At 41.6% G+C, this 22352-nt stretch overlaps 1 protein-coding gene and 1 long non-coding RNA gene across 3 annotated transcripts in view; both read left to right on the top strand.

Annotated features, from left to right (window-relative positions):
• LOC309370147 overlaps positions 1-17077 on the top strand; it is a 68458-nt gene extending 51381 nt beyond the window's left edge. Inside the window, exons 2-4 of one of the 2 annotated variants that reach the window (XR_014168446.1) lie at positions 9888-10056; positions 12320-12415; positions 15890-17077. This is a non-coding gene — a long non-coding RNA (uncharacterized lncRNA). The remainder of the gene's footprint in view (positions 1-9887; positions 10057-12319; positions 12416-15889) is intronic. The other variant, XR_014168445.1, reaches the window with a different exon arrangement.
• HS6ST1 (heparan sulfate 6-O-sulfotransferase 1) overlaps positions 1-22352 on the top strand; it is a 189847-nt gene that overhangs the window by 113270 nt on the left and 54225 nt on the right. The gene's annotated exons all lie outside the window — the stretch shown is intronic.

The following is a 22352-nucleotide window of genomic DNA, read 5'->3' as shown; positions in this document are numbered from 1 at the left end:
GGGGGGGACATGTTTCCAGTTTTATTGTAGTCTGACAAGGTAAAGGAATGAATCAGTGGATCAGCCTGGATTAGAACAAGAATCCTCCTAAATTCATATGGATCTTCCTAATAACAGATGGCAAGACTAATCTTGATGTGGCTGCCTTATCTGCAAATGTGCTGCATCATTTTGATGAGTTTCCTCCTTTCAGTAGCTGTCTCAAATGAACTACAATTTTCCAGCTTATCTTTATGTATTATTAAAATTGTTTTTTTATTGTGCAAGGTATATTTTTGTTTGTAAGGTGCCTTGAGTTTGAAGTGAATCCCTATCTTCTACACAACACAAGTATAAAAAAAAATATTACTGAGCAGCATCAGTAAAGGATGGAATAGATTTTGAAAGCATCCTACTCAGTCCCTCCTGTAAGGTTCTGGTATCTTGGAAAGTGACGCTAAAGAAAGCAGGGCGACAGGTGTGGAATCACTTATGAGACCTGCACAGTGTTAGGAACGTTTTCACCTGCTGCATAACTCTGTCAGAACAACACCTTGATTTTGCAGACAGCATTCAAGTCCAAATAGGATATGGACATACAGCTCCTCACAATTGCCCCATAAGATTACCTGATTGTGCTGTGGCAGGGAACATGGTTTTTCATATCAACATGCCACCATTTTTCTTAAAATACTCCTTCCCTTCTCTAGACTCCATCTTGATCTATTCACTTCCTGTCTCAAGGAACTCCCTCCCCTTAGCAACCCAATTATTTAACTCGTTCTTCTCAAGAGACCACATTGTTCAATTTGCTCCATTGCTTATTCTACACGGGACACCCCATTTATCCCCAGTTATCTCTGCTCTGTCCCACCCCCTTACTATGTATCCATATTTGATGTTTTCTTTGGATTAGTCAGGGACCTTAAGGCAACTTGAAATTTTGGGCACTCCTTAAATAAGCTTTTCTACTATTGGAACCACGTTGGGAGACTTCAAAGTAATCCAGGTTGTTTGCTTGGAGACTGCAAAACACAGAGACCCTGAGTTGCACCATATGCAGAGCTCTGTCATTCTAGGGTAAGCATGCCAGGAAGCAGTGAGGACCTGTTGTAAAGTTGTGCCCTTGTTGTGGGCATGTTGTGGAAACAAAGAGGCTTAGAATGTGATATAGCTATACACCCACATTCTCTACATGACACACACTCCCCACCCCAATCAACAAAGCATCTATACCAGCAGAGCTTTCCATTAGTATTCCACATCCTCTACTTCCTTAGGCCTCTTAGCCAGGAGATCTTGGGGACAGAGTTGCTCTCTGAAAAGCTTCTGTCTTCCGTTTAACAAACTTAAAACACAAACCACTTTTAATCCTCTGTGAAAGCAAATTGCAGCATTAAGATTAATGTAAGTGATTTTGAAGCCGAGCCATGGTCTATCCAGTCTCCTTGTCGTGCTACTTTTGGAACCTTTGGTATCCTATATTACTTAATGCAGCGGGTCTCTTTTAGCTTGTTTGGGATAAATAAGACGAGTATTTTTTAATAACGGGACAAGAGTTATCCTGTTGCATTTCCTTTTGCAATAGTTCCAACACAATTTCTAAGGAAGCAATCTTTAGGGCCTTCATATTTGTTCTATGGATCATCTATTCTAAACTGTTTCCATTTCTTTACTTATTGTATTCTCTGGTTTCTCCTCCTACCCTTCCTGTCCAGTTGCCAGGAGGGTGGAGTTAATGAGAAAGAGATTCTCGTTAAATACATTTTCTACCTTGAAGGGTATTGATTGACCTGCATTTATCTAAGACCTTAAAAGTGATGCTTCTCCCTAGGGTAGGGTTAAAGGAAGGAATTCCAAAAATCTCCCTATTGAATTGACTTGTTAGAGGAGCCAGAGGAGGGTGGGTGTGTTTTTCCTGCCCCCCCCCTTTTTCAGGAGAGGGAGTGGGCATACTTCAGCCTGTCATTCTTGTGTTTTCTCTTTTTGATTGTCAGGTATTAAATTCACTGTGAAGATGGTCTGAGCCTTGCAAAATGCATTCCTCTTCATATATTTAGTGGCTGCTAGTTATCGAAGGGGAGGGACCTGGGATCAGTTGGCTTTTCTTTTCTCTCGCTCTCTTAATCCCAGGCAGCTGTCACTCACTCCTTCACATTCATTGTATGTGCCCAGTGGCGGAACGGATGGTAATTATGCACATTTAAACTACAGTACTTTTCTCATGCTGAAGTTAGCATTGCTGCCACGCTAACTTCTCATATCCTTTCAAAACACCTGGCAAAATATTCAGTGCCGTTTCTCTCATTGTTAATTAAAAGGTTGAAATAAAAGTATTCTATCTTAACAATCCATTTTCCTATCAGGCTCAAAGTCTGGGCATAATTGTTAGGTTTGGCAACATGTTTTATTTATACAAGTTCTCTCTTCATTCAGGCAAAGATATGCTCTTAACCCACCACATTTCACGAACATGAGAGCTAGATGAGAAAGTTAGAGCATGTGCTTGCTTATTTGCGGAGACAAAGTTCAAATCTCTTAATTAATTATTTGAATAACCCCTGATTGACTAGGCTTGTCCGTGTGACTAGTTTGAAAAGTGTTGCTGTTGTTTTAAATGGGCTTCATTTGCCCTTAGTGAAGTCAGAAATCTGATTGGATGCAGAGCAAAAATGTAGGATCACATCCTCAATGAGCTAGAATTGTTTGTGGATGAACGAAACTGCACACACAAATGCTACAGAAAGAGCAGCATTGCAGGGAGAGGAGGAGAGTTAAGAACTGCCACAAAACTGTAGGATTAAAGGGGGGTTGGGCAAAGTCCCCTCAACCCTGAAAATTCCTGCTTTCAAGGTGAAAAGGGAATCAGATCAGCCCTAGTTCTCTTAATCTTTATGCTAAATGGCTAAACATGCTGAACAGAAAAAGGAGGGCAGTAAAACAATCAGACTGAAAGATACAACAATATGGGAAAACATAGGATGAAACTTTATACTGAATTGATCCATTTGGTCAGTACTGTCTACACTCGTTAGTCCTGACTACCCAGAGTTTCAGACAGGATGCATTCCCTGCCCTACCCAGAGATGTCACGATTGAAACTGGAACATTTTGCATATGAAGCAGATGATCTACCACTGAGCTATGGCCCTAAAAATTGCTCACTCATTCTTACAGTACTAGATCCCTTCTGTCTGTCAAACAGAGCAGAAGCAATAGCATCCTGGCAGGGACTTACTGGTTGGGGTGCGAAGGCAGCAAGATGGTTGGTACACCACCAGTGGAACTGATGGATTGGCTCCACCAGTGTGCCTTGTAGCACTGACATTGCCAATGCCTTGCCCCTCTCCTGCCAGTTAGCAGTAGCAGCTACACCTGTTCCACCAGCCATTCTTAGTCTCCTGTCTTGGTGTGATGTACTTTAGAGTTTGGCTACCAGGATACAGCTCAGTTAGACCTGCACTGTCTGGGATGCTGCAAACAGATGCCCTCCAGGTGTTATTAGACTCCCAACTCTCACCAGCCTCATCCAGCATGGCCAACGTACAAGAACGTTGAGAGCTATAGCCCTGCAACATGGATTCCCCGCCCCTTCTCTGAAGGAACTTGCTCACCTTGAAAGTAAGTCAGAAGAGTTTTCAAGAGCAGACTCAATAGCTTGCGAGGTTATGGTGCCCTCAAGATGGCTAAGGCTGGTGGGAGTTGAAGTCCAACAACATCTGGAAAGTACCATGTTGGCGACTGTAGCATGAGATCAGCTGAGATCTACATCATTTTTGCACTCTTTTCTGCACCTGTCTTTTTCCCCCTTGTGTGCTATTTTAGATTTTAACCCAGCAGATAGGGACTGTCTTGTTTTGATTGCATGTAAACTGCTCTGGGAGCCTTTGTGGTTGAAGAGCGGGGCACAAATGCTCCAAACAAATAAGTACAGTGGCACCTTGGGTTACAGACGCTTCAGGTTACAGACTCCGCTAACCCAGAAATAGTACCTCGGGTTAAGAACTTTGCTTTAGGATGAGAACAGAAATCGTGCGGCGGCAGCGGGAGGCCCCATTAGCTAAAGTGGTGCTTCAGGTTAAGAACAGTTTCAGGTTAAGAACGGACCTCTGGAACGAATTAAGTTCTTAACCCGAGTTACCACTGTAACTAATATATATATAATATAAATATTGTTCTTCTTCCCCCACTATCCTCTACCCTTATAATCTGCTACAGCCTTAATGCCTCAAGCCTCCATCTTGCTTTCTGCTTCCAGTTCCTTGAAGACAAATACAGAAGCCTGCACAGATTCCAAAACTATACAAATCTTCCCAGATGCCCCCCCCCACGCTTATTTTGCTGAGGGTCAGCTATTAGCATTTTATCAATATTGTTGTTTTACCAAACATGCCTTTCCGGTGTGGGTTTAATAAAGACTCTGATATAAAAGGATTTGATTCTATTCTTGTTAGGAATAAATAAAGATTAGATCTAGTTTTCAGCAGGTTCAGTTTTGGATCCCAATGAAACGATGTCAATCAAGACATGCTTGAAGGAGTAGGGTAGGGACAGATATTGCAGATTAGGAAGAGGTCCTGACCTAGGCCAGCTTCAAGCAGTTTGGCCCTAAGTTTCTCCCATAAACGCAATCCTGATAGTCTCTTTGAGTAAACCTATTTTCCTGTTTGAGTTCTGGATAAATAATATTAATAATAATAATTTATTATTTATACCCCGCCCATCTGGCTGGGCTTCCCCAGCCACTCTGTGCGGCTTCCAAAAAAATATTAAAATACTGTAGTACATCAAACATTAAAAGCTTCCCTAAACAGGGCTGCCTTCAGCTCTCACTAGAAAGAGCATTGTTACAGTTGGGAAGTGCAATCTTAATGTGAAACAGACATAGATGTTAATGTAAATGTGAAGGCTTTTTTACAGGCTAGATGAGAGGTGGGGAATGTGTTTCCTTCCCTAAAAGAAATGTTGTTTGGAGCGTAACAAGTTCGTTATATCTGGGCTCAATCAAAGAGTTAGTGGTGGCTTAACTATATGTTACTATAAGTTATTGGAGGAAGTACCAAATGAGAGAAGTTTAGAATAACAATAATTGTATCTTGCTCTACCAATGCTTTTATTACAGAAGAGAAAGTTAAATTGGGAATTACGATCCTTAAATGGAATGAATCTAAATGAGACTTTCCATTTTAAATTTGCTTCTCCTTTTAAAAATACTGTTTTATTTGAAAAATTGAGGTGCATTTACACAGCATCTTCCTTAATATTACCTAGGTTTATTACATGCTAATGGGCCACTTTGTCCTGCTTATAAGACTGCTACAGTTGGGCCCATTCATTGTCAGCTCACAAGACACAATTATAGCTCTCTTGCTTGGCAAAAGCCTATCTGGCTCATGTAAACCATTGCAAAACTTGTTTTTAATATGTAATGGACTAGCAGTTAACTAGTGGCTTTTTGAAATTCAGTAAAAACTCAATAGCCGATTTGGGTTTGAATGAGACAAAGAGTTATGTCATTATATTTGTGCATTTTCATAATTTGATAGACAGTTTTAAGATTGTACTCAAGTCTCCAGATGGACTGTATTATTTAGAATTCTATTGGGTTGTTGTTTTTTCTGAGAAAACTGAACTTCCAGTAATACCACATTGCATTTCAACCAAGGCTTTTATTTCCTGGTTAAAAATGTACAAGATTGAAAATTGAGGGCTTTGCATTTGAAACTTGATTGCATTAGCTGTGGATGATAATTTATTACAGAGTCTCAATGCAGACATCACAGCAAGGCAACTGGTTGGTATTATGTTCAAGTTGACAAACTGTGATTTGCTGTCAAACCAGAATCTGAAACCATGATTTAAAGTGCAAACTGTAGCCTGTCTATGCATAGTTTGGCATTGTGTTTCTATTGAGTAATTATAAATATGGCCCTAGAGACCAAAGTGTTGAATGGGGAAAAAGTGAAAGCAGCTCAGAAACTCTCCATGTGCGTGCAGTGTGCGCGCGCACACAAATGGGACTGTGCACCAACCCCCCTGACATTTTCCCTACATTAACTCCTTAGATCAGTGTTCACCAACTGATGAACCAAACCAGCTTTTTTAGACTAGTGGGCACATTTGAATCTTGAATGAATACTGGAGGCACCAGCCATAACATGGCTGCCATGTGGCTGTTTGATTATAAAATAACTGTTCTAAATTAATACATTGAATGTAGAACTTAATGTCAAGGACAGTACATAGTACCAAGAGTGAAGTACACTGTGTGAAGATAAAGTAAAGGTAAAGGGGCCCCTGACCATTAGGTCCAGTCGTGACCGACTTTGGGTTTGCGGCGCTCATCTCGCTTTATTGGCCGAGGGAGCCGGCGTTTGTCCGCAGACAGCTTCCGGGTCATGTGGCCAGCATGACTAAGCTGCTTCTGGCAAACCAGAAATCATTTACCTTCCCGCCAGAGCAGTACCTATTTATCTACTTGCACTTTGACGTGCTTTCGAACTACTAGGTGGGCAGGAGCAGGGACTGAGCAACGGGAGCTCACCCCATCGCAGGGATTTGAACCGCCAACCTTCTGATTGGCAAGTCCTAGGCTCTGTGGTTTAACCCACAGCGCCACCCGGATACTATGGAGTATTTGAGGGATCAGCATCCTTTATCTCTTTCACAAGAGGCAGCTGAAGAATTGAAGAGAGAGGAGTTTTGAGTACAGCTAGAAAGGGAGAGACACTATATGGGGGAGCCGGGTGCTGTTTTGAACCATGGCCAAAGTCTAAGCAGAGCAGCAGCAGAGAAACACTGAGAGGAAAATGATGGTTTTAAACAGCAGAGATTTGAGTAAAGCAGGGGTAGGCAGACACTGAGGGTCTGGTTTGAAAGAAACATCAGCTTTAACAAGGAGAAATAACAGAGCTATAGAGATGAGTACAACACAGAGGCTCACATGAAAAAGTTAACAGCATTTGCAAGCTCTCTTCTCTCCTTTAATCCTAATTTTCGACAAAAAGAAGTTGAACAGAAAATGACAAATCTCTTTTTAAATATGTTTAAATCTGTTGGTATGCATTTGTCCAGTGCTTTTTTTCTAAAAGAATGTTTAGGGGTACTCTCATTTTTTCTACTCATATTGAAATACTGCCCTTCAATGAGGCCAAACCTAGATTGACAAAAATGTTTAGGAGTATGCGTCCCACCAGAAAAAAAGCACTGCATTTATCACGTTCACAGAAGTATCCAGTATAACAGAATTTTGTATTGTGTCCCCACATAAAGATAGGCTGGGAAAAATACAGCCTGCATTGGCTCCATGTTGTACTTTGGAGGTGTAGTAAACAGAGGAGAGCCCAATATGCTGAAAAGAGGGATCTGCACACCTATTTACAGCAGACAACTAGCTGTGGGCTTCTGTCTGTGGGCTCACGCATGAGACTTTTAGAGTATTAGAATACTGTAAAAAAATGTTCATTGAAGCAAGATCTAAATAATGTTTTACATTTAAAATTAAAGATGGCTTTTGGTGTAAGCAGCTGGGAAGTGCAAGAAGGGGAAGGTAAAGTAAGAGAGAAGTAATGGAACGACACTCCTTAAAGATGCATTAAAACTTGGGGGTTCTAAAGTAGGCTTATAGATGAGTCTGCAGAACTGGGACAAAGTCTGCTCAGCATCCACAGATGGGCCTTGGCTTTCACTATTATCTGCTTGAGATCACAAAAGGGGAGTTTAAGGTGATTCTCTCTCCCAGCTCCCTTCCACATTTGCATTGAGTGAAACCTATTGTTCTTTGCCACTTCCACAAAGAGAGGAGGATGGGTAAGAGATGCAAACAGCCTGTTCCTATTCCTGGTAGCTTTGGGGATCAGACAGGCAGCACTGGATTCTTCTACTCTACCTCTGCCAGGCAGGGTGTTAATGTGGCGTGAAAGCAGTTTAAAGCCTTGGGCCTCTCTTGGAGCCAGCAGGGTGTCCGAGGCAGGCCCACATCCCCAGTGGGTGGCTGTCAGTGGCAGTGCGCTCTGTTAGGCAGAAATTTATTAGTATTATTCCCCCCCCTTTTTTTTTGTTAGAGCAGCAAGGAGTGTAAGTGACAGCTGTATTAAGAACCACAGTGCCTCCGAATGGGATCAGAAGCCATCTGCACAGAGGTTCTTGACAAAAAGCCTTTTCAAAGTGCTTAGTCGCGTCTTAAGAAATGGGGAGGAGAAAAGAAGGAAGGAAAATGAAGGGGTGCCTGCTGTTTCTGCAGATTTTTAGCCTCCTCCTTTTTATTATTATTTGCCTGTTTGCTTCAGACAGTCCTCATTCTTTTCTGCCCCTCCAACAATGTGGAGAACTCTCTAATTCAGATCCCAAAGCCCAGTCAGAGGAATGACCTCTCCTCTCCCTCCTGTGGTTTACTGTCTCCCCGTATCTGTTTTCCCAAATGGTTGAGAGTGGCAGCTTGGATTTTTCTTCTTCTTCTTTTTTAAGGAGACATAAATTCAAGACTCGCACTGCAGCACCTGGCTTTGCAACGGGTGCTGCTATCAGGCGGGCCAGAAACATTTTAAGAAGCCAAAATCTCTTTGTTCTTTTTAATCTCCCCTTCCCCCTGCCTGTCCTTCAAGCTTCCTGGCATGTTCAGCTGCATGGCTTTGGTGAAAAATAATGCAAGCGGTTTTATCATTAACCTGCTCAGCTGCAAATCTTCCCACCCTTCCCCTGCAAATTCACACATATATTTGCATATGCAATAGGCTGTATTCTTCCATTCTACAGCAGCTTCCTATCTGGGGAGTTCCTTGTGAAGAGCTATATGGGAAATGAGACCTCTACAGATTAAATGTGCACAATTAGTTTCTTCATATTAGATAAGGTGGAAGTGGGTGTGCTGTGTTGCTTTTTTGTGCTACTTATAATTGAAACTGCCTGTTTTCACTTTGGCTGCTACATTAAGACTTCAGGGAGGGGGGGGTATTTAAGTATATCAGATCAGAATTTCTGCCAGTAGCTTTAGAAAGCCTCAAAGTACTCCTGAGCTTAATCCTTTATTTTCATGTTATCTTATCTTTCCTTGCAGTATGTTTATATTTATCTCCATTTTCTGGTATCTTACAGCTTCAGTGTTATTTTAAACATACATGTTTCTTTTAACTGTTTGTGGGATTTTCTAGTGATGCAGCATTACTGACCCACAGATGAATTATGACTGATAGTGCATTTCTACATGTGGCAATAGCCACAAGCTTAGATGGATTTTTAAAAAGCTTTTTTGTGACCTATGGAACGTTATCTGCATATGCTAAAATCACCCCATAATGTATGGGGTGCAAGTAAGAGAATGTGATATCCATGTCCAGAGATTTGCATGCATCAGAAATGCTGAGTCCGGGATCATTAAATGGAAATAAATTCAGTTTGTTTCAATGTGTGCCTTTGTATCATGACCATAGTTACACATTCTTAAAAATGCACACAAGTATTTGAAGCGCATGCAATATAGTAGCCAAAAATCAATTGCCAAAGTAAGTTTATTTCATATATACACTCAGAGGTCAAAATTCTGTTCCTATCTATAACAGTACAAGCATATATTGACACCCTGCATAAAGATGCAGGAAGAAATTTATCTCTGTAAATATTTGTATGGGGTTTTTTTATCTTGAAAATGGTTCATCCTGAAATTATGGAGTAAGGAATGTGCATTCTTTTCAGATATATTCTCTTTACATGCTGTAGGCTGGGCCAGATTCAACATCTAGGCAACTTGGGTAGCTTCCTGGTGTCCAGGAAGGGAACCCAGATAAGCAACACTGGAGTCAGGCACTTTCATCCTACCTTCTTCCAGGATTCATGTAGAAAATCCATTATCGTGCAAAGTGTCCAATGCTATCACAAAATTACCTACTGAATCTTGAATTCTCTTTGCCCAGAGCCCCTCTCCTTGGCTGCCAGGATGGCATTTGCAGGGGTTTAACTCAAAGTCCTGAGCATGAGCCACACAAATCCCTCGGAGCAGGGCCAACTGAGAATAGATAAGGAATCAGGAGTTTTCTTGCATGTTCTATATTTCAGAGCTGCAGGAGTGACACAATAATTAAGGTGAGTGACTTTCTCCCTCCAAGCATTCTATTTTTATAAAGCCTGAAAATTCTATTCCTCATAAGTGAGACTGACTGTCCTATCAGTAGGACATGTGACATAGAGAATCTACCTCATGAGGGGTATAATTTGATTAAATTTCAGAAAAGTCTCAGGAATAACAGAGTTAAAGCAGTTGAAAAACTTTTCAGTTAAGGTTAAGCGGCTGCTGTACGCCCACACAAAATATATCTGAAATTTCTCCCTTGGTTGGTTTAAATAATATTTGCAGAGAAGCCAAGTATATTAAAAGAGGGTGACTTTAGCAGGTTTGATGTGAATCAGTTATGTATCATTAGCCTATGAGATTTCAAAGTTCCCATTTTAAACTGTTCATTAATTAGGTGCAGGAATTACAACTCATGCCTATTTAGCAGATTGAAACTTCTCTGTTGGAACCCACTTCCAAAAAAAAAAAAAAACCATTAAAAATTGCCTTCTCTGGAGTTAACAGTCTGCAGTGGCATGTTGCATTTGACATGCTCCTCTCTGTGTGTATGTGTGATTGCTACCTCTTATTTGCAGTCTCTGGCTTGGCTCACTTCACTAATCTGCTCCATGCACCCATACTTCCCCTGGTTTTTCAGTTCCACTCTTACATCTGCAGACCAGAGGAATATTAAACCACTAAAGCATCATGCCCAAACAGGAAATAGTAACCCAGATATCTCTATCCCTAACACATGTGTTGGGGAACCTTTTCCAGCCCCAAAGCCACATTCTCTCATGGAGAACCTCCCAGAGGCTATGATACCACTAGCAAGATAAGGGATATGACTCTAACCTTTGGGCAGTAGGCTAAATTCCAACCACACAAAGCCATAGTTTGCCAGTTTGAATGCAATTGCAAACTATGGTTTGCACTAAACAGAGTTGAAAGGAGCACATGAGCCTGAAGTGAGCTCACATAACTCCAACAGTGGTGTAGTAGTAGTATCTATGTACTGAGGAAGTTGTGGCGTGGAAAGAGGCAAGGAGTTCTCTCTCTCTCTCTCTCTCTCTCTCTCTCTCTCTCTCTCTCTCACACACACACACACACACACACACACACACCATTTTTCCGTCCTTGCCAGATGCCAAAGGAGACAGTTAAAAAGCTGGTCTTCTTTCTCCTTTGTTGTAAATGCATCAAGGGAAAGAAAAGCCTGGTGGGAGACAGAGGGCTCTTGCATGTTCACAGCAACATAAACAGAGGATGAAAGGACTATTTTCCTTTGGGGCATAGAGTAGTTGTTGCTAGATTTCTAATAACTTGTAATCTCCAGTGTGCATGCACGTGTCCTAAGGGAGGCCATGGTATACAAGGACCAGAAAACCCTGTTGGCAGCCCAATTTATTTGCTCCTATTCTGTATATTACTGGAGCACTTCAACATTTAAGCCTTGTGTTTACAGCTTCTCACAGTACCATTTGAATTCAAAACAATCTCTAAAAGAGTGGTTTTATTTCCTTTATCTAATACTTCTCTTCTGGGATGTCTTGCTCTGTCGATGAATCTACTCAAGGGAATTTAGAATAAATGAGTTGGGGAGCAGGGGGCGGGGAGAGATGCTGTCTCTTATGAGCTAAGCTCATTATTGCACTGCCTTTTTAGCCCCTTTAAATGCTAACATGCTTGTATTCCTTCTCACAATTTAGGCTTGCCATATGTCAGGGGGCAAAAGGTCAGAGAAAACCCGGATGTATGGCAACGTGGTGGAAAAAGCAGCGGAAACAGCTCAAAAAGATTAAACTCACTATTTTGGGGTTAGGTTACTCCTTCCAACCCCCATTTTGCGGGTGTCAGGAATTTTACTTTTTGAAATATGGCAACCCTATCACAATTATCAGACATGAGATGTACTCCTAAAATGATAATATAATCCATATAGTTAATTGCTGTGATTGTTTTAAGGAATAGAGGAGGCAGAAGGAATGGTTTATTAATAGGGCTGAGTTGCTGTAATGCTTTTTATAGAAACTATTATTATTATTATTATTATTATTATTATTATTGGGAAGAGCTTACCAAACCGAGACTTCTTCCTTTGGAACAGAGGCTCTCAACCTAAGCCTTCTAGGGTTCAAACTTTATGGAAGCAGAGATGGGCAAGCAAAATGTATGCAAGGTATTCATACTTAGGCAGAGAGCCATTCTTTAGCTTAATTTTACATCTATACATTCTACTGCAGGCAGGCACCTCCAGAAAGATGCATGTCACTATAGTAATTCATCTCTGTTTAGGGCAGATATATGGGCCTCCTCCCTGCTTGAAGCCTGGTGTCCATTAAAGAACTGCATGTCCAACTCACGATTAGCTGAAGTTCAGAATGTCCAACTGTGAGTCAATCGAAAGTTTCCCTCCCAGTTCAGAGCTGTTGTTCTGTAACAATTTTGGTAAAAGACACACAGAGGTTTTCAGTTATTCCCTCCTTAGTCCTGCAGTTAATATGTCAATGCAGTAGTACCAGGTCCATAGTGGGAGGCTGCTGTTGCACCATTCTAGTTTCCAGCAAAGGAGGGGGAGAGAAAACAGACCGACAGACAGACCTTGCTACTAGCAGTGCATCTCTCTGCAACAACAATGGAGGGGTGGATTTGGGGGAAAGAGAGTTGGAGTGGACATGGGAGGGAAGACTAGCTGGCAGAAGTAACAGTGGTGGGCAACCCCCAGTACATCGCATTCAAAGGCAGTGCCCAAATTTGGAAAGGTGTGGGCCTCTCCAGCCTTTTGAATGAGGGGAATTCATATTCCAAATGCCCCATTCAGACTTCACCTCCAGCATTACTCTGCACACCATCCTTCTAACAGCTTGGTTTACGCAAAATGGCATCTGCTTTATCCAGACAGGCTATATCTCTTGATCAGAATCTCTTAAAGCAGAAGAGTGACTCAGTATATGCATCAGATACTTCTTAGATAAAGAAGGATCTGTTCAGCATACAGTGTAGATTGTGGGAAGCATAAAGGAAGAGAATAAATAGCATATACTTCTAGGCAGGTGGGGGACAGTAGACTTAAGGTATTAGAAGTAGCTAGCAGAAAACCAGTAGCACATGATTGAATTACAAATCCAGGATTTTCGCATTTGAAGGCCTGATAAGACTATGTCATTGTCAGCATGGGGAGAATCCTTGTTCAAAACGAACTACCGTTCCAAATTTCCATGGATTTTGGTGAACCCAAAAGAGCAGGAGGGGTTCAGGTAGACAGGTTAACTTAATTGATACATGCTACAAATCACCAAAGTTTTGTCTTACATCACATTTTCACAAAATGTAAGTCTGGCCAGAACCTATTGCTAAACCCCTGTTTGTCAGAAAGGAGTGGGATTGGAGGAATGAATGCTTATTTGTCCTCTCAGCAGCAGAAAGAAAAGTCTGGAGGTCAGGATTAAAGAGCCCAAAGGTGTCCCCCTCTAAATCTCCCATTAGCCTGATTCCTGAAAATCAGAGCTGAAAACTGAAAACAACAAAGTCTTGAAACATCCATTGCAAATAACTCCTTAGGATGCTGTCAGCCCTCCATACATGCAAGCACAAATTAGAGAGAGAGAGAGAGAGAGAGAGAGAGAGAGAGAGAGAGAGAGAGAGAGAGAATATATATATGTGAGAAGGCAATGCTGTCGTCATTTGTGCATCAAACAGATTCACTTCAGACACAGACTCTAATCACAACGTGTATTGAAAAATACGGTCACATTTTTTATTTACATGGAAAGCAAATATTCCCTCAATTAATGTTGTCCTGTGAAGTAGCCATTAAAATGACAAATGCATTGAAAGGTCCTGTGTATAGGGAACAACTGATTTGATTTCTCACATCACACAAAAGCTTCCATACAATAGGCAGGGTGTTCCAAAGCGCAGATGCTGCCACACTAAACGGTTGAATTCTTACAAATGTGGACCGGGTGTTACGTGGCACCTGTAGTAGTGCAAATTCCGCCGACTGAAGCGGTTGAGTGGGCACAGGTGTGGTATGGCCCTTCCCCTTCATGTGAGAGACTTTAATAGCAATTCCCATATGAACTGCAAGATCTGATTACTACAATTATTTCTCCTTTTGCCTCTTTTATGGGAGATGGAGGAAGTACCATCTGTTTTGCTCTGAGACCATCGGTTCTTGTTAATTAAGACATGCTGCACTAGTCTCTTGTTATTCTCCAGATAAGGAACTGCCAGCTTTTGCTTTTCTTTGCAGATGTCTCCCCCCCCCCCCCGCTGGGCTCCATCCATACTCAGGTGACAGGTGGAAAGTAGCCAGGTTCAGCCCCCTGTTTTTATAGTGGCTGAGCCACATAAACACGGATAGGGAAATTTCCTTCAATTAGAGCAGGGATGGAGAGAACCTGTTAATTCTTCAGGTATTCCTGGACTCCATCCCTGGCCATTGGCCATACAGCCTGGGATTAATGATGGAGTCCAATAAGACATGGAGGGCAACAGCTTCCCCATCCTTCATTCAGGAATATGCTTCTTTTCTTTTTTTACTCAACTTCCACTATTCTTTTTCCCTCCATGACCATCCTTCCATTTACCTTGTCAGCTGAAGGAATTTATATCATACCTGCAAATCTCACCCCACCCAACGCTGACTCTATTTTAAGGCACTTAGCAAGGTGTGACCCACCTTGGCCCCAAGTCAAAGGGCTGGGTGCTGACAGGTTCCATGCACAAAGTAGGACTTCTGGTTTGCCTCCTTTCAGTAGCAACCCACTCAGCTACGCTGGTCCTTGGGAACAGGATCCAGTGTCAGGTTGTTTTAAAAAAGTTTTGGGCACTTGCAGTGGGGAAGCGCCCTGGTTGACCTTAAGCCAGTCACTGCCTCTCAGTCCAACCTACCTCTCTTTTTTATATATATATAATAATATTTATTAATATTTCAAAAAATTACAAACATAAGAAAAAAGTAATAAAACTAAAAAATTACAAAAAATTAAAAAATTAAAAACAAATCAATTTTTCCATAGCTTATCTTTCATTTACTTGCTTCCTTGACCTCCTCACACCTCCCTTTTTTGTATTCTAGTTCAATTAGTTAATTCAGCAAATCCTTTCCATCTTTATTTTTATCTTGATCGTTTATCTTAATATGTTGTAACTTTGCATTCTCACCTGTTGACAACCCATTTTCACATACTCCTTTATAACATTACTGCTAAAACCACATAACTTCATTCCAGCATCCTTCTAACATTCCTTAATTTTGCAATGTTTTTGTAAATAGTCTATCTTCTTCCAACCTTCTTCTACCCCAACCTACCTCTCATGGCTATTGTGGGGGATAAAACTGGGAGGCAAGGCATGTATGCCATCTTGAGGTCTGGGAAAGAGAGACATGATATAAATGAATAAATAAAATTGCCAGTTTCAGGGCGCTTTTAGGAACACACAAACCTGGCCAATGCAACACAATAAAATGTTGTGAGAGGCCTTTAAAAACATAGCTTTGGTTCAAATATTAGCCTTCACGGGCTTGGAGATAAATTTACATCCAGGTTCAACATACAGTAACAGAGCTTGAAATGTCATCCGCTCTCTCCAGTGGACCTACTTTTTCTGTTGGTGGCTCCTATGTGGCTAGAATAATGTTTAAATGAACCAACAAAGCAGTGATCAGCCAGGCAGCTCTCTACCATTTCCAGATGTTTGTTGTTTTGCTGGTTTTCAGAAAACAAACAGCATGAAACACATGTTATAAAATATATTTGCAAATATTACATAGAAATAAGTAACCCCTGGAACATTTGATTGCACAGGCTTAATTATTTGACAAATGTTTGTGTGGGGTTTTTTTTATTATTATTTTAGGAAATTTAGAAGAAAATAATAGCCTTCCAAGAGAAGCTACCAAATCAGAACACAAGAGAAGTGTTTGTTTTAAACTTCTGTTTCACTGTGATACTTCAGTCTTTGTGATACATAATTTTTAATGTATAGGGATAGCTGTGGTGAGAGAGGAGTGGAAGACTATAAACAGCAATTGAATTTTTTTTTTCTGGGAAAGGAGCTCAGATTGAGGGGGAGGATGTGTCAGAGATTAGTTGGTTCTTTGTGAGATGGATGATTGTTCAGACAGCTAATGGGGGGATGTGAGCTTGCGTAAGCTGCCTTCAGGCAGTATTAGGAAGGTGTTGAAATAATTGAGGTTCTTCTGAGTGGTTTACAGAGAAATTAATTAATTAGAGCAAATTTCAGGCATGCAGTCTTTGTTTGCCTGGGTCATTCTCTTCAGGGGTGTTACATAATATTCCATTCCAAAGTATTATTGTAGTTCCCTTCCTTCTAGATTTTTTTTAAATTATATTTTATTAAGGTGATTTCAGTTAAAAGAAATAAAGTGATACAGAAAAAAAGAAGGAAACATGAGAGGGGGAAGAATAGAATAACAACACAGTTGCATATAAAAGCGAAAATATGGGGAAAAAAGAAAAGCAGTATACAATATTCCCATACATTCATGTATAAATTGGTATAGTGTTATTGTCCTAGTGATTATGTAAATGTTAATAGCCTACTACATTTTGTATAAACTCATTCCAAATGTCATCATATTTATCCATACAGTGTCTGTGCCTATGAACAGTCCATTCAAAAATTACCAGTGACATCATATCGTCAATCCATTGATTGAAGGGTATCATATTTTTATTTTTCCAATTCCTCAATATCAATCTCTTGGCCACCATTAGGACATGGAAACTCTATTTCCATTGTCCCATTGATAATTTCCATGTTGCAGGTATATACTGTAGTTCAATAAAATATTCTCTGCTGAAACATTTTAACTTTTTCTGCACAGCCATAGTTACACAGCCCAACACTTTCTCCCAAAACTTGTTAAGTAAAGAACACTGTACAGACATGTGTTTCAGAGAAGCATTGTCCTTGCCACATCTCCGACACTGAGCTATCTTAGCTAACCCTTTTTTATACAATCATAAAGGAATCCAATAAACTCTAAATATTATTTTCTGTTGTATTAGTCTTAGTTTTAAATCTAATGACACCTTAGGTATTGAAGCTAATACATTTTCCCACTTTCTGGGTAATAATGAAAGTTCCAATTCTTTATTCCAATCATCTCTTACAGTCCGCATATTGAACGTGTGTATTGTTAATAGATCTCTATAAAAAGTAATTGCTGGCTTTTTTATTTTTGAATGAGTTGTCCGAATGCTGCAGTGTCTCAGGTATCTCAATCTACCTTCTAGATTGATGTAAGAGGGAAGAAGCAAATGGAGAGGCATGTCATGCTTATTGCTTATGGCTTATTGTATCCATTTTTCAGTAAGAAATATCTTGCCTTAGCTTGCCAATTCGGTAAATGTGTTTCAAGCCTGATTTAGCTCTCAAGGAATTCAAAATAAGCTGCAACAATGTCTGTTTACTTATGTGCTTAGCCATACAGCCCCACTTGCCCCAAGGACTCTGTAGCACGTTAAGAGATCCTCTAGACTGAGCTAAAGGACATGCAACTGTGTGCCAGTGTTGGTGACGCAGTGGGTGCATCACTGCCTTCTAGTGATTCATCCACTCAAGGTCAGGGAGAAGGGCTTATCATCTGATTCAGCAGCATAGTGTAATATTCTAGCTCCTTATTCCACCACCTAACTTTCCACAAGAACTGAAAAAGCCACATTGCTATTTTAGACAGCTGCATTTCCATGTCACCTCCTTTTAGCTAGTTACAGTATTTGCTCTGCTCAGTTCCCACACTCATATATCTCTGCCACTTGTCTTCCTTGCTTGTATTCACTCCCTCTCCCCAGCAGCCTTGTTACCATTCAAGAGTAACTGGTCCAACAGCTCCGAAAAATATTCAGTCCCAGTCAGGTTGGAATTTTACTTTGAGAGATGCTCAGGTCGTGCTTTTGGGCATCCCATAGGCATCTGGGTGGCCACTGTGAAAGCAGGATACTGAACTAGATGAGCCATTTTCCTAATCCAGCATGCTTTACTTACATTCTTAGGATGATGGTTTTACTGTTAGCAGCCACGCTATCAATAGGGCAATCAAAACTGTTTGACTTGCCCATTTCTGGTGCCCTCTAGGTTAGTCTCCGCCATTCCTTCCCAGCTGAGAGAGATTGCTAAAGATTATCTTGCTGGTACTCTTCTGTTAAGAAATGGACTTTTTCACTTCCCTTGTTGCTTTGATTATATTGACCTCTGGAGTTCAATTAATCATTATTTCCCTTCAGCCAGGTTGCTGACCCTTCCTTTGTTTCTATGATTCAGTCACTGAATTTAACCCCTCTTTTTGTACCTACTGTAAACAAAAAGAACAGACTTGCAATGAATGAAGGGGCAAAGAAAATCACACATCTTATGTAGATAAAAAAAGGGTAAAGGACCCTGACAGTTAAGTCCAGTAGCAAACTACTCTGGGGTTGCAGCGCTCATCTCGCTTTACTGGCCGAGGGAGCCAACGTTTGTCCACAGACAGCTTCCGAGTCGTGGCCTGCATGACTAAGCTGCTTCTGGTGAAACCAGAGCAGCGCACAGAAATGCCATTTACCTTCCCGCCGGAGCGGTCCCTATTTCTTTACTTGCACTTTGACATGCTTTCAAACTGCTAGGTTGGCAGGAGCAGGGACTGAGCAACGGGAGCTCAACCCGTTGTGGGGATTCGAACCGCCAACCTTCTGATCAGCAAGCCCTAGGCTCAGTGATGTAGACCACAGCACCACCCGCGTCCCCCTTATGTAGATAGTAGTACATAATTCTGCAAACCCTTCCTGTCTAATAACACCATAATGGGTTGATAGTTTCACTTATAAACTCTAGGAATAAACACCCCACACGGTATAACTTTGCCTGACATGTTGAGCAAGATGCTACGCTGTGAAAAGTCAATTCTTGTCACACATCTTACTTAGTTTTCAGAATGGCTGGTCACAGGATAACCAGCCAGTTATCATGTATTATCTGTGCTTCATATATTCTCCAGAAACAAGATGGTCTATTTATTGTATTTGCAGTGTTGGGGCCTGAGAAGAGAGTGAAAAATTAGGAGCCTGTTGCAGGTGCTGTATAGAAACTATACTATTTACAGCACTACAGGCCAAGCTACCTACAGACACACATAGTGGTCCCATGGGTGTCCACAGCAGAGGTGATGGGGGAGCTGTTGTGTCCCCAGCCTCAAAGAAGTATAATCTCCAGATCCCCAGTTTTCGTTTTTTTAAAAAATAACGTAAGTTTTCAGTCTTCGTAGAAACTTAGATATGAGGCAAAATGTGCTGCTCTTCTCATTTTTGTGTGAGAAGAACTGGACTGCTCCCCCCCTTCAGTTTTTTACACCCCACCCCACCCTTGCCCTGGCAAAATTCCTATGGGTACCCGATAGCCCAACACCCCCTTTTAAACCAGAGAAGTTGCTTTGAGATGAAGCAGTTGGGATTAGAGAGACACAGAAGTGCTTGATCTTTCCCTACCCACCCTTTTTCTGAAACATACTTCTCCTTCCCCACAAAGATTTCCTTCCACGGGGTTTGAGATTCTGGGTTCCAAAAACATGAGAGAACAAGCATTCATTTAAAATCCTGCATGTTGATGAGCTGCCAAGAAAAGACTGGGTGTTCACATCTCTGATCCCAGTTGCATTTCTGAAGTGGTTCTTCTGGTTTCACCCTCAGAGATCTAGGCACCATTTTTTTCTCTCCTGCTGTGCTCCCCCCCCCCAAAAAAAAAGATGCCACAAAGAGGAGGCCTGGCATAGCCCATACTAAGGTAAAGGACCCCTGGACGGTTATGTCCAGTCAAATGTGACTATGGGGTGTGACATCTTGCTTTTCAGGCCAAGGGAGCTGCCATTTGTCCACAGGCAGCTTTCCGGGTCATGTGGCCAGCATGACTAAACTGCTTCTGGCACAACGGGACACGGTGACGAGTGCCAGAGTGCATGAAAACGGCATTAAACTTCCCACCACAGCAGTACCTATTTATCTACTTGCACTGGTGTGCTTTCAAACTGCTAGGTTGGCAGAAGCTGGGCCAGAGTAATTGGAGCTCACCACTGTTGCACAGATTCGAACCACTGACCTTCTGATCGGCAAGCCCAAGAGGCTCAGTGCTTTAGACCAGAGCGCAACCTGCATCCCTAGCCTATACTAGCTTGATCAGAGCTTTGCAATCTGCTTGTAATATATAGCAAGCCCAAATCTGGTGTTTTAGCATGATATAGTATGTATGTATGTATGTATGTATGTATGTATGTATGTATGTATGTCTTTGTGATTATCACGTGAGGAGGAGGATGACTGAGAATAGTTTCTTGCCTGAGTCATTTCTAAGAGCTCAGAGGTTAGTGGATTAATCTTCCATCGGGGACTGTGAATCAGGTTGAAGTGTAGGACAGGATTATTATTAAGACTGAGACTCTCTGTCAGTTCACTGATGGAAATTGGTCCTTCTTCATCAGGACAGCAGCAGGGAGGTTCTGTAGCACGTCTGGCCTTCAGGGTGGGAGCATGAAGGGGCATGGTGGACATGTCTTGTTCCAGTATACTCCAGTGGCAAAGGTGAATGTATTTCTGTTCTGCATCATTCCCCTCAGGCTGATTTTGCAGTGTCAGCCAACTAAAGGAGGATTTATTGTCATCTTTATAGTGTCTATTAAAAAAACCACCCTGGATAGTCTGTATTCCATCTAGATTAAAGAACATGCCTGTCATTTTGTGGAAGGTCTGCTGAATTTCGCTTGTGGTCCTTTGATTTCCTCTAAGACAGGGGTGAGCCAATATGGTGTTGTTGGCCTACAACTCCCATCAGCCCCAGCCAACATGGCCAATGGTCAAGGATGATGGGAGTTGTATTCTCGCCAATGTGGAAGGCACCACATTGGCAAACCCTACTCTATATATAGTGTGTTTGGCAGGTTCCACCATACCAGTTGGGCAAACCAGTCCCCATACGCCATATGGCAACTAGGTTGATGCTTGTGTTGATCCCCATTTAGTTCCCCACCCCTCAACATGAGTAAACAAATGCAAATAGGAACAAAGTTCAGAGGCTTATTTTTTCCAGGTATATTCTTTTGCCACCCTTGGCCTCAATCACCAAAACAGCAGAGCAGAACATTAGATTCCCACCCCCACCCCCCTTTTATTGGCATTATCCTTGTGCCTCAACAGCAGTATGACGTGAATAAATTTAAGTGGATGAAGCTTTCCCCCTAACTTTACCACCATGAAAGCCCTGACATCTCCAGCATGAAGAAATTACTCAATTGGCTAAGATACCTCAGTTGCAACCATTAGCCACTTAAACTCTTACCTCTGCTTTGGAAGAGGCCACAAGTCAAAAAATGACTAGTAATGGGACAGGTTTCTAAACATGCAGGTGCATGAACTGGAGAGAGAGCGAGAGCAGATTCATGGTGAGATTTATAAAGCCTGGCAGATGGGAAATTTAATACAGTGGAAATTTCCTAATAAATAACGTGGGATGCCCAGAAATCTGAAATAGAGAGAATGTGAAGGTGCCAGTAATGGTTTGTTAATAAAACACCAGCCAGAAGGGATGAAAATTATTTATAGATATATGTCTGTAATTGTTTTTATTTTATTGTGGGATAAAGTGTGTGACAGGATGGGGTGCATGTATTTTTAGACACATGCAGGCAGCAAGTACTGTGTGGTTTTGTGAGAAGATTAGGTCCAAAAGAAGCCCCTCCCATTTTCTGATTCCATCGTCCCCATCAGCAGAGTGTCTTGGGGCCAAGCTAGAAGGATGTTAAATTAATTCAGAGCAGTTTCAGGTCCACAGCGGTGGAGGAAAAGGTCCAAGTTCCCCTTGTATTCTGCAGTGATCCTGACAGTTATCAGCTGCTAATATTATATGCATTTTCAAAATCCTGCATGCTAACTGTATATGTGATGGGTAGAAAATTACCGTATTTTTCGCTCTATAACACGCACCTGACCATAACACGCACATAGTTTTTAGAGGAGGAAAATCCGTAGGCATGCCACCCGTAGGCATTCCCTCCATAACACGCACAGACATTTCCCCTTACTTTTTAGGAGGAAAAAAGTGAGTGTTATGGTGCAAAAAATATGGTAATTTGGTGTAGCCCCAGGAGGGATCCAATCACTTGGAGAGCCAGTGTGGTGTAGTGGTTAAGAGCGGTAGTCTCGTAATCTGGGGAACCGGGTTCGCGTCCCCGCTCCTCCACATGCAGCTGATGGGTGACCTTGGGCCAGTCACACTTCTTTGAAGTCTCTCAGCCCCACTCATCTCACAGAGTGTTTGTTGCGGGGGAGGAAGG

This window comes from Podarcis melisellensis (assembly GCF_964234715.1).
Source record: "Podarcis melisellensis genome assembly, chromosome: 5".
Classification (NCBI taxonomy): Eukaryota; Metazoa; Chordata; class Lepidosauria; order Squamata; family Lacertidae; genus Podarcis; species Podarcis melisellensis.
Note: the sequence above shows the minus strand (reverse complement) of the source record. Positions and strands in the feature narration are given on the sequence as shown.